Source organism: Alnus glutinosa, chromosome 2 (genome assembly GCF_958979055.1).
Source record: "Alnus glutinosa chromosome 2, dhAlnGlut1.1, whole genome shotgun sequence".
NCBI lineage: Eukaryota > Viridiplantae > Streptophyta > Magnoliopsida > Fagales > Betulaceae > Alnus > Alnus glutinosa.
The window spans coordinates 62,726-75,995 of NC_084887.1; positions in this window are offsets into that span (position 1 = coordinate 62,726).

The following is a 13,270-nucleotide window of genomic DNA, read 5'->3' on the forward strand; positions in this document are numbered from 1 at the left end:
ACGTGTTTCTTCCGTCCGGACACCTACATCGTATCGAGAAGCTTCTGTGCCAACTTGCTTCCGTCCGGACGTTTCAGCAGCACGTCTGGACGCTACTCAGTTCTCGAACGGTTCTCTGATTCTTTCCAAGTTCCAAGAAACGGAAGATCAATCAACCGTCCAGACGATGTGGTATACCATCCGGACGCGTATCTCCATAAGGCAAGAATCGCAGTTCAAATTTGACCGTCCGGATGTCTGACAGCTGTAGTTCAGACGTTGGTGCATCGTATATGGAAATTGTGTGTTGAAGTTTAGCTGTCCGGACGCTCCTGCCCCTTGGTCCGGACACGTGAAGCCTGTTATGGAAATTACTTGCAGCGGACGTGCGTCCGTCCGGACGATCTAGCCATCCCTTCCGGACGATGTTCTTATACAGGAAAGATTTCTCCACAAATATTTCAGAAAATCCCGTCGCATAGTTGTCCGTCCGGACGGCCATGGTCCACCATCCGGACGGCTCACAGGCTTATTTTGCCTGACGCCCATTCTGACCCCCAGCCTATAAATAGGGGCCTCTAGGCACTTAGAGCTACAAGAATTCGGTGTGAATTCCATTAGAGCTCAGAGACGTGATATCTCCTCTGAAGCCATTTTTCAAGTGTGCTGTGCTGTAAACCGAAGTCTATCTTAGAGGTCGGCTCTAAGGTAAGGAGTTCCATTGAAGACCCCTTCAGGTAGGTGAACCTGGTTGGGAAGCATTTGTGTTGGGTTACAAGTCAAAGATCAAGGTACGACCACTGCATCGGTACATGTGAGTGTTACTATCTTGTATCTAGGTTGGTCTTCTGAATAGTGGAATTCCTGGGTTTGGCTGCCCCGGAGTGGTTTTTTTCTTAACTGAGTTTCCACTTCGTCAACAAAAATCTCTGTGTCATTTACTTTCCGCTGTGCTTTAATTTTTGTTGACACTTGTTGCACACACTTTACTTTTAGAAGTCATTTCAATTTTTCAGGTCTCAAAAGGACCAGGGTAAATAGAGTAATATTAGTCCACATTTTTAACAAAACATAGCAAAATATAAACCAAATGTCTCAAAAACAAATAAACATAGCTTCGAAAAGAAAAGAGACTCAAGCATCCTCTGCCATGGGTGCATCCCTAGGCGCATCATCCTCATCATCATTGCTGGAAGGATGATGATACTTGAGGCACTCTTTGAGGTCCAGTTGGTTCTGCTCCACACGCTTGTTAATGGAGTGCACCTCCAGTTGCATAGTGGTGATGGACTGCTGCATGGAGGACATAGAAACCTGCATAGTGCTCATCCCCCCTGAATGGCAGCCAAGGCCTCCATGATTTGAAAATAATTGACCTCCGGCTCAGATGGTGGGACGGTATGAGAGGATGAAGCCATGTCCGAAAAACCAACAGGCATGGCAGCAGGTATGGGCACCTCATCATCGGAGCCATCCCTCAGCAGCTGTGCATTGGACTTCATCAAAGTCTGCTTGCTGATGGGCTGCTGAATCTTCATCTTTGGTTCTCCAGTAACATTGACTCCCGACTGAAGAATGATCTGAGTGAGTAGGCACCCAAAGGGTAGACCGGTGTTTCCCTCATCACGGGCCTCTAGCATAACACCCAGAATAAGCTTGCACAGGCAGAAAGGCAAGCGGAGGTGAACCGCATTGACAAACTGGGCCCGTTTTAGAATCAAATCACTGCGCCGAGCAACATGCCATATGTTTTGCTTAATGATTTTGGCCAGCATGCGGTGTGAGGGGGATAAAGCACCGATCCTGATGGTGGTGGCGCACTCCTCACCTTGTGGAACAGCATGGAAAAACTCCCTAAGATCATCTAGAGAGGGAGGGAGTACTACCTCATTATAAGGGCTGCCAGCAATCTCGAGCACAGGGACTCGGATGAAGTGACTGATGACCTGGGGATCAACAATGATGATATTGCCTGCAACGGTGGACTGAAGCACCAATCCACGATAATCGTCTTGCACCACCTCTAGGTTGGCATAAAAGAGTTTGACTAGCCTGGTGTACACCACACAGGCGCAGGTGTGAAGATATCCCCAATGGTATGTCTGGATAATGTCGTGGATGCTATCCAGAGGTGGTACCATGATGTCAGAGCGGACCACATTCCGCTCGGCTATGACTGTGCAGTCCATAGTTTTGGCTTGAAGTGCAGCCCAATCTTCCACAATCCTCTAGCGGACCCTGTATAACGCCCCGCTTTTACAAAAAGCGTAAGTGAAAATTTTTCGATTTCCACGTGATATTACTAACTCATCAGAGTTTTAAATTAGCAGCAGAATATAATTTTTCTTTAACAATGACACATAAGAGCTGACTAGATAATCTCAATATATAAAAGTAATAACCTTTTGTTCTGATATAATAATTACATCCAAAATAATAACATATGTGCCACATGCGGCACTTAATAAATATTTTTATAAAAGCATCGTTACGCCGCCCAGTTGTTTTAAAATATTTTTGTGCATTAATACTAGTGCCGTTATTCCGCTCGGATTTTATAAGAATAAAATAAGGTTTTTATGTTTATTTGATATAAAAATAAATATGTATGATTTTTAATGTTAAAGCTTTTATAATGTCATTTTAACTAAAATTGGTGTTTTGGTCATTATCTATAAATGATGTTATAATGCCCACATGAAATATGTGGCATTATAATTAATCAATTTTATATGTCGTGGTAATGTTCAAGCGAAAATAGGAGATAATATTTAAATAGGATTAAAATGTATGTTTAGTGAATTATGCTAATTTACTATTGTCTGTATTAAAATATATTGCAGTGATTATATTTGTGAACATTTCTTGAAGCCTGAAGAATTGTTGTGAGTATTTCTTACTCACTGAGGATGATACGTGTGGTGGTTTTTGATTATGTGTTGAAGTCTGCTTTATTTAATTGTATGCATATGGTTTGACATTTTATATGTTTAACATGCTCTGGTTGGAATTATGTATATGATGTTTGCATAATCTGAGTTATGAATGGGTTAATAAAAAAACTGGAGGTTTAGGTACCAAGGCATCAGTGATTGAGGAGACCAACGGATGAACTGAGGTTTACAAACCAAGGTGTCAAGTAATTGACTAGACCAGCGGGTAAACCGAAGTTTAGGTACCAAGGCATCAATTCACTGATAAGACCAACGGATAAACCAAAGGTTGAAGGATTAATAACAAAGCGGGTGAGCATAGGCCACCAGTAGGAGCATAGGCCCCTGAAAGATATAATGAAGCATAGGCTTCCATTAGTAAGCATTGAGCATAGGCTCATAATGAAAGAAGCATAGGCTTCAATCTAACGGAGCATAGGCTCATAATAAGCAAAGCATAGGCTTCAAATTGATGGAACATAGGTTCAATTAAGGTTAAAGTAAGAAGTATACAAGGTTGTGCATGTATTTATATAACTGTCATCATTTGATTGCTTAGTGTACTTTTAAATAATGCAGTATTTCACTGTGGTCAAGGACTGTTGACTCACTTGACCACATCATGAGATTGTGGTGATAACTGCAATCTCATGCGAGTTTTTGCAGGGTGGATCAAAGGCCAAGACTATTGGAATAATTATTAGAGCACTCTGTAACGCCCCGCTTTTATAAAAAGCATAAGTGAAAATTTTTCGATTTCCACGTGACATTACTAACTCATCAGAATTATAAATTAGCAACGGAATATAATTTTTCTTTAACAATGACACATCAGAGCTGACTAGATAATCTCACTATATAAAAATAATAACATTTGTTCTGATATAATAATTACATCCAAAATAATAACATATGTGCCACATGCGGCACTTAATAAATACATAATTATTGTCTTCTCCAACAAATATTACATATTAAAATAATTATTCCAATAGTCTTGACCTTCTATTCACCCTGCAAAAACTCGCATGAGATTGTAGTTATCACCACAATCTCATGCTGTGGTCAAGTGAGTCAACAGTCCTTGACCACAGTGAGATACTGCATTATTTAAAAGTACACTGAGCAATCAAATGATGACAGTTATATAAATACATGCACAACCTTATATACTTCACGCATTAACCTTAATAAGAACCTATGTTCCATCCATTTGAAGCCTATGCTTTACTTATTATGAGCCTATGCTCCGTTAGATTGAAGCCTATGCTTCTTTCATTACGAGCCTATGCTCAATGCTTATTAATGGAAACCTATGCTTCATTAAATCTCTCAAGGGCCTATGCTCCTACTGGTGGCCTATGCTCACCCGCTTTGTTATTAATCCTTCAACCTTTGGTTTATCCGTCGGTCTTATCAGTGAATTGATGCCTTGGTACCTAAACTTCGGTTTACCTGCTGGTCTAGTCAATTACTTGACGCCTTGGTTTGTAAACCTCAGTTCATCCGTTGGTCTCCTCAATCACTGACGCCTTGGTACTTAAACCTCCAGTCTTTTTATTTACCCATTCATAACTCAGATTATGCAAACATCATATACATAATTCCAACAAGAGCATGTTAAACATATAAAATGTCAAACCATATGCATACAATTAAATAAAGCAGACTTCAACACATAATCAAAAACCACCACATGTATCATCCTCAGTGAGTAAGAAATACTCACAACAATTCTTCAAGCTTCAAGAAATGTTAACAAATATAATCACTGCAATATAATTTAATACAGACAATAGTGAATTAGCATAATTCACTAAACATACATTTTAATCCTATTTAAATATTATCTCCTATTTTTGCTTGAACATTACCACGACATATAAAATTGATTAATTATAATGCCACATATTTCATGTGGCCATTATAACATCATTTATAGATAATGACCAAAACATCAATTTTAGTTAAAATGGCATTATAAAAGCTTTAACATTAAAAATCATACATATTTATTTTTATATCAAATAAACATAAAAACCTTATTTTATTCTTATAAAATCGAGGCAGAATAACAACACTAGTATTAATAACACCTAAAATACTTTAAAATATTTGGACGGCGTAACAACGCTTTCGTAAAATAGTGATTTTTTACTCGGACATTATAACAGCGTGATTTATAAATCATTTGCGCCACTTGAAAAGCCACGTCTAAAACACAACTTATAACGTTAGATTTCTACAAAAACACTTATAAAACATTAAAACAAAACCTTATAAATAACTTACCAAATATATAATTATAAATGTCACGTGAAAATCGAAAAATTTTCACTTACGCTTTTTGTAAAAGCGGGGCGTTACACCCTGCGCTGTGGACTGCCTGGAAACATGATTCTGCAAAAAGACACCAACAAGATAGCCAAAAATAATCCAAAAATATTCTTGTTAGATCACACCAAAAATTTGGCATTATAACGGCAGTAAAAATGACTTTTTCAAAAAATTATAGACAAAAATTATCACATTGTAGTCCCTAAAAATATCACCACAGCAGATAAATGCATCTCACTATCTCAACAACATTCCAAAAAATATTAATGCTCTAATAGTTAAAAAATAAATTAAAGAGAAAAAGACAAGGAAAATACCTGGAATGTGAGAATAAAGCGCAAAAAGACAAGAAAGATCAAGATAAGTCCAAAAGCTCACAAGAATTGATTCACAAGATGCCAAAAAGAGGGATTTTGGTGGGGTAAGGAGGACAAGTGGCAACTGTCTATATATAGGGCCTGTGGGGTCCCCGTCCGGACGCACGCTGCATTGGAAACAAGCGGACAGGTTGCGTGCGTCCAGACGTAACCTGATCCCGTCCGGACGACTAAGCTCCACTCGTCCGGATGCCAAGAGTAATCGTTCGGATGCTCCACACTAAAACATCAAAAAACTGAGGAAAATTTTCAGAAATCAATTTTTCTCAAGTCAGTTTCAAAACACGCATGTATAATCCACTGATAACACAATCAAAGAGCATCTCAAAACTAAGTAGAGATATAAAAGAGAGTTGAGATTTCAATCAGCACAAATATTTTCCTAGATATAGAAAATTCAAATAGACAACTCAACTCATGCAATGCGTGTGTGTGTGAAGACTTAACCCACAAGGTATGACTATCACAGATAATGACAAAGAGCAACAAGATTTTCTAGACAAGAGAGAAAATCAATGCAAGATTAGTCAAAAGTCAAACCTTATAACTTACTAGGGCCTAGCCACCTTCATCTGATACACTCCCCCTTGAGATGCAGCACCTAATTGTTTTACTTGTATCATGAAGGACAAAGTAAATGTTTTACTTGCACGTAGAGGGCAAGGCATAAAGCAAATTCATCACATAAGCAGTGAATATATAATTAAAGCACAAAATTCATATGATTTACTGCTTGATTCTTACGGTGCTGCAACCTAGAGGAAATGCCAGAGTTTTTAGGTTCTAGGTTCAACTAGCATGTGGTCAATTTGATCATCTGATCAAAATCCTCTTCTCTTATCCAGAATTTCTAGAAGTAAAAAGTCAGAGAAGGAAAGATGTACCTTTAGGGGAGTCGTGGATAGTGCACAATTTTCATCGCATAAGAAAAGAAGCCATCCTACTTTTGCATATATAGGAAAACACTTGGCAAATTATAATCAAAAACTCTCAATAATATCTAAGCAAAGTAAATTAATACCCAAAGAATTGAGATATCAGGAGAAAATACATGCAATTATCTGATATGCCAAGAGAAAAGAAAAATCCTGCAAATTCTCCCCAATTTTTATATATATATATGAAAAAAAAATGCAATATGGAAAAACATCATATGCAAGGCAAGATCAAACCTGATGATGCCAATACAGAAAAACAGTCGCTCGACCTGCTTTTTCTGTCTTCCCTAACAAATACCTGCAAAATTCTCTCAAGAGAAATAGGGGGCAAAAACACAACTGATTCCTAGATTGCATACAAAATATAACAAGTGAAATGAGTAATCAAACCTGATGCTGTAGGATTAGGAACCAAATCCTAGGCATGAACACCTGATCTTGCTAGGTGCATCTGTTCCCCCTCATGGGGTGACTGTCCTTCTTGACCCAAGCCTGCCTTCCTGTGGGTGGTTGCTGGCAGAACTTCATCATCCACTCCATCATGCTCTGCATCCAGATAGGTTGCTCACTGTGGTACTGATCTTCTTCCACCTTTTGAGGCCTTCTAAACTACTTGGATTTGTTCTTGGAGGTGCCACTGTGATTGGTTGGTACAAATCGCTGCTGAGGCCGCTGATGCTAAGCTGCCTGGTATCGTGGTGCATGAGACCAAGGAGCTTGATATCTTGGTGCTTGATAATAGGGAGCCTGATACCATGAAGTCTGAAACTGGGCCACAGGTCTAGTGCCATGATTAGCCTGTCGGGGCACTTCTTTCTTGGCCTTGGCTTTTTGAGCCTTCAGGAGGGAGCACTGAGGACGAACATGCCCACTTAGACCGCAGTGATGACATATGGGAGATCTTCTGATGGAATGAGGCTTCTGAGTGCCTGAAACATCATCATTGATCTTGTCCTTCCCTTTATCTTCAGCAGTGTGAGGAGGCTCTGGGACTATAGGTTTCACAAATACAGTCTTTGAAGTAGAGGGAGCATCAGAAGAGGGAGCTACATACCTGAGACCGGTCTTGTCAGTTGGGCTCTTCTAGATGGATAGCATACGGTTAGCTTCTCATCAGTGACTCTTTCTAACTGGAGCTACGTCTCTAGTAGCTTTTCCTCGAGCTCTTAAATTCTATGCAGCAATGTACTCTTCTCACTTTGCAAGCTGTTCAGATCATCAAGGTGCTGCTTATGACCTTCCCTCAGCTTCTCATACTCTATGTAGAGTGTCTTGTAAGCCTCATTGAGCTCTTTCTCATTATCACTATGCTCCGAATAATAAGAGTCTTCCTCCTCAACATGTGGGGCTACAAAGGCCTGAAATTTCTCAAACTCTGGAGCTTCTTCTTCTGACTCATCACTGAGAGTCACATTGTACACCTTCCCCTTGCCCTTCTTCAAATTCCCGCAATCGGCTCGGATATGCCCAAACCCTGAGCATTCAAAACATCTGGGCCCTTTGGGATCCTTCTTTTCTTCTTCCTCAGGTTCAGCTTCTCTGGGAGCTTTCTTCACCTTTTCAAAAAACTTCTTTTTAAATCGGTCATCTCTCATAAGTCTTTTAAAATTATTGGCTAGCATAGCCACAACTTTTTCTTCTTCCTCAAAGTCATCTTCAGATGATGCTTCTACCTTCTTCTTGGAAGCCTTCAGGGCAATGGTCTTCAATTTCTTGACCGGGGGGAGAGACAGCTCATATGTTTGAAGAGATCCCACCAACTCTTCAATTTTCATCTCTTCTAGATCTTTGCTTTCTTCAATGGTGGTTACCTTGATCCTGAAACGCTCAGGCAAAGATCTTAGAATTTTTCGGATGAGTTTTAAATCCAAGATAGGCTTCCCAAGACTCACAATGGAGTTTCTCAGGTCACTTATCTTGGAGTAAAACTCTCCAAATGTCTCATCTTCCAATATCTTAATCTCTTCAAATTTTGAAATCAACATTTGAAGTTTGGCAGATTTTACAAGTTTGGTGCCTTCATATGTTGTTTTCAAAATTTGTCATGCTTCTTTGGCTGATTCGCAATTTGAAATTTTTGCAAATTCAAATCGTGAAAGTGCTTGGCACAGAGCATGGAGGGCTTTATCATTTGAAAGACGTGCGTTTTTCTGAGTGACTAGTTCGAGTGTTGCATCCTCTGGTTTAGTCCAACCAGTTTCAACAATACTCCAACAGTCAATAGATTTCAGAAAGAAACGCATATGTGCCTTCCAATAGCCATAGTTCTTATCGTCAAAGGCATGAACAGAGTTAAGAGTTTGAGACATTATAAATAAAAGAAGTAAAAAATAAATAACACTCAAGAAATTAATCTTCTCAGAGTGTACCAAGCTCTGATACCAATTGAAAAATTGAATTGACTTCTAAAATAAACAGCAAGTGTGTGCACAAGTGTTAACAAAAATAAACTGAAAAAATATTGGACTTCTAATTTTAACAAGTGTGTGTGCACAGTGTGCAACAAAATATTAAATGCGGAAATTAAAGGGGACAAATATTTTGTTGACAAAGTGGAAACTCAATTAAGAGAAAAACCACTCTGGGGCAGCTAAACTCAGGATATCCACTATTCAGAAGACAAGACTAGATACAAGATAGTAACACTCACATACCCCTGATGCAGTGGTCGTACCTTGCTCTCTAACATGTAACCCAACACGAACGCCTCCCAACCAGGTCTCCTACCTTAAGGGGTCTTCAATGGAATCCTTTACCTTAGGGCCGACCCCTAAGATAGATTTCACAGCTGATCAAATCACACACTTAGCAAGAGTTAGAGAGCTAGCAGATCTTCAATATCTCCATAAACACCCTCTCTAAGATGTAGAGAATTCACCACTGAATTATGTATTGAATGCATGCCTAGAACCCCTTATTTATAGGCTTTAGAAGGCCTAATTTGAGTAAAAAATGGAGTTTGTGGCACGCGCGTCCGGACGAGAGCCTTGGCCATCCGAAAGGGCAACTTTTGAAAAGCAATTCCAGAATTTTCGCAGAGCCGTCCGGACGCAAGATGTTTCTGTCCGAACGGGGGCTGTCCGAACGTTAATAATTGCCGTCCGAATGGTCAAGTTACATCATTTTTCGTTAGCTTTCCAACGACACCAATTTCGTCCCAATCCGATATTTGAGTAAAACGTTATGACCAAAATACCGGATGGTGTCCGGACGGCTTGACAGAGCGTCCGGACGGTCAACTGCAACCGCCTTTCCAAAATAGCACCGAAAGCTTCCATAACAAGGCCGCGTCCGGATGGTGTTGCCCTAGCGTCCGGACGGTTGCACTTTGGCTGTACGTAATTACCATAATAAGGCTTGGAGAGTCCGAACTTTAAAGGCTGATGTCCGGACGGTTGAACTGGTGCACGCAATTTTCATATTTGAAGCTTGATCGTCCGGACCATGAAGGTTGATGTCCGGACGATTGAACTTTGTATGCACGACTTGCCTTATAGAGGACATCGTCCGGACGGTAGCAGCCATCTTCCCATAACTGTGTCTTGAGTCAGAAACCCTAATGCTTGTCAAACACTGAATGACATCCGGACAGTATAACAACGTCGTCCGGACGGATGTGCTGGAACACTGGGATCTTCTCGAACTCTCAAGAGCGTCCGGACGATTTGCCATTACGTCCGGACGGATGCAATCTCATCGTCCGAACGAAATACCACATCATCCAGACGGCTGACAAGGAACCGAAATAAACTTCCTTGAAAACTTCACAGAATCTTCTTGAAGAACATAGCTGAAGTGTAGACTCTGGATAAAGCAGCATCCCTGTGAAAAGCAGCAACATTACATAGAAGTGATTTTGTCCAACAAAATCCAGCCAACACAAAAACTAACATAAACAATGCGGAAAATAAACAACACAAGAATTTTTGTTAACGAAGTGGAAACTCAAGATAAGAAAAACATCTCTGAGGCAGCCAAACCCAGGATATCCACTATTCAAAAGACAAGACTAGATACAAGATAGTAACACTCACATACCTCTAATGCAGTGTTCGTACCTTGCTCTCTAACGTGTAGCCCAACATGAACGCCTCCCAACCAGGCCCTTGCTCTCTAACGTGTAACCTTACACGAACGTCTCCCAACCAGGCCTCCTACCTGAAGAGGTCTTCAATGGAATCCTGTATCTTAGGGCCAACCCCTAAGATAGACTTCAGTTATACCGCTGCAACAACACACTTGCAATGGCTTGAGAGAGAACAAATCAGCTCCAATAACATCACAAAATAACTCTCTAAGCTCTGATGGAATTCTATACCGAATTCTTGCAGTTCTCAATGCCCAGGGGCCTCTATTTATAAGCTGAGGGTTCAAATGAGTGACTGCTGTGATAAGTACAGATGTCGTCCAGACAGACAACTGTGCGACATAAAATTTAGAGATTTTCGCTGAAAATCTTTCCTGTTTGAGAGTCGCATCCGGACGGTGAGGCACTATCGTCCGAACGATTGCACGTCCGCTGCAAATAATTTCCAAATAAGGCTTCGCGTGTCCGGACCAAGGGGGATGGCCGTCCGGATGGTTAATCTTCAACACGCCCAGAAAAGTTTCAAACTCATCTCTCTCGCTCTTAAAATATTAGAAACGCCGGGGTTGTCCCGATTAAATTCCTCTTGACACAAGAAAATTGATCATAAAGTCATGTGGTCACGGTTTCTTCTAGTCGGGAGTCACGCTATCTTTTTGCATCGGACGATAGTAATACGAATTTTTGTGTCCCGTAAAGGTTTCAAACTCATTTCTCTCACTCTCAAAATATTCAAAATGCCAGGGTTATCCCGATTCAATTCCGTTTGGCCTAAGAAAACTGATCATAAAGTTGTATGGTCACGGTTTCTTCCAATTTGGACTCACGCTCGCTTTCTACATCGGGCGATAGTAATTCAAATTTTGTGTCCCGGAAAGGTTTCAAACTCATTTCTCTCGCACATAAAATATTCGAAACGCCGAGGTTGTCTCGATTAAATTCTATTTGACACAAGAAAATTGATCATAAATTCGTATGGTTAAGGTTTCTTCCAGTTGGGACACACGCTCGCTTTTTGCATCGGACGATAGTTGTTCGAATTTTTTTTTGTCCCGGAAAGGTTTCAAACTCATTTCTCTCGCTCTTAAAATATTACAAATGTTGGGGTTGTCCCAATTAAATTCCATTTGACACAGGAGAACTGATCATAAAGTCTTATGGTCACGGTTTCTTCCAGTTGGGACTCACGCTCGCTTTTTGCATCGGACGATAGTAATTCAATTTTTTGTGTCCCGGAAAGGTTTCAAACTCATCTCTCTCGCTCTTAAAATATTAGAAATGTCAGGGTTGTCCCGATTAAATTCCGCTTGACACAAGAGAACTGATCATAAAGTCGTATGGTCACAGTTTCTTCCAGTTGGGACTCACGCTCACTTTTTGCATCGGACGATAGTAATTCAAATTTTTGTGCTCCGCAAAGGTTTCAAACTCATTTTTCATGCTCTTAAAATATTTAAAACGTAGGGGTTGTCCCGATTAAATTCCGTTTGTCCCAAGAAAATTGATCATAAATTCGTATGGTCACGGTTTCTTCCAATTGGGACTCACACTCGCTTTCTGCATTGGGCGACAGTATTTCAAATTTTTGTGTCCCGAAAAGGTTTCAAACTCATATCTCACACTTTTAAAATATTAGAACTGTCGGGGTTGTCCCGATTAAATTCCGTTTGGCCTAAGAAAATTGATCATAAAGTCGTATGGTCATTGTTTCTTCCAATTGGGACTCACGCTCGCTTTCCACATCGGGCGATAGTAATTCAAATTTTTGTGTCCCGTCAAGGTTTCAAACTCATTTCTCTCGCACTAAAAATATTAGAAACGCCGGGGTTGTCCCGATTAAATTCCATTTCACACAAGAAAATTGATCATAAATTCGTATGGTCAAGGTTTCTTCCAGTTGGGATACACTCTCGCTTTTTGCATCGGACAATAATAGTTCGAATTTTTTTTTTTGTCCCGGAAAGGTTTCAAACTCATTTCTCTCGCTCTTAAAATATTACAAACACCGGGGTTGTCCCAATTAAATTCGGTTTGACACAGGAGAACTGATCATAAAGTCGAATGGTCACGGTTTCTTCCAGTTGGGACTCACGCTCGCTTTTTGCATCGGACGATAGTAATTCAAATTTTTGTATCCTGCAAAGGTTTCAAACTCATCTCTCTCGCTCTTAAAATATTAGAAACGCCGGGGTGGTCCCGATTAAATTCTGCTTGACACAAGAAAATTGATCAAAAAGTCGTATGGTCATGGTTTCTTCCAGTTGGGAATCACGCTCGCTTTTTGCATCGGACGATAGTAATACGAATTTTTCATCCCGGAAAGGTTTAAAACTCTTCTCTCTTGCTCGTAAAATATTATAAATGCCGGGTTTGTCCCGATTAAATTCCGCTTGACAAAAGAAAATTGATCATAAAGTCGTATAGTCACGGTTTCTTCCAGTTGGGAGTCACGCTCGCTTTTTTGCATCGGACAATAGTAATACGAATTTTTGTGTCCCGAAAAAGTTTCAAACTCATTTTTAATGCTCTTAAAATGTTCAAAACAACGGGGTTGTCCCGATTAAATTTCATTTGTCCCAAGAAAATTGATCATAAAGTCGTATATGGTCACGGTTTCTT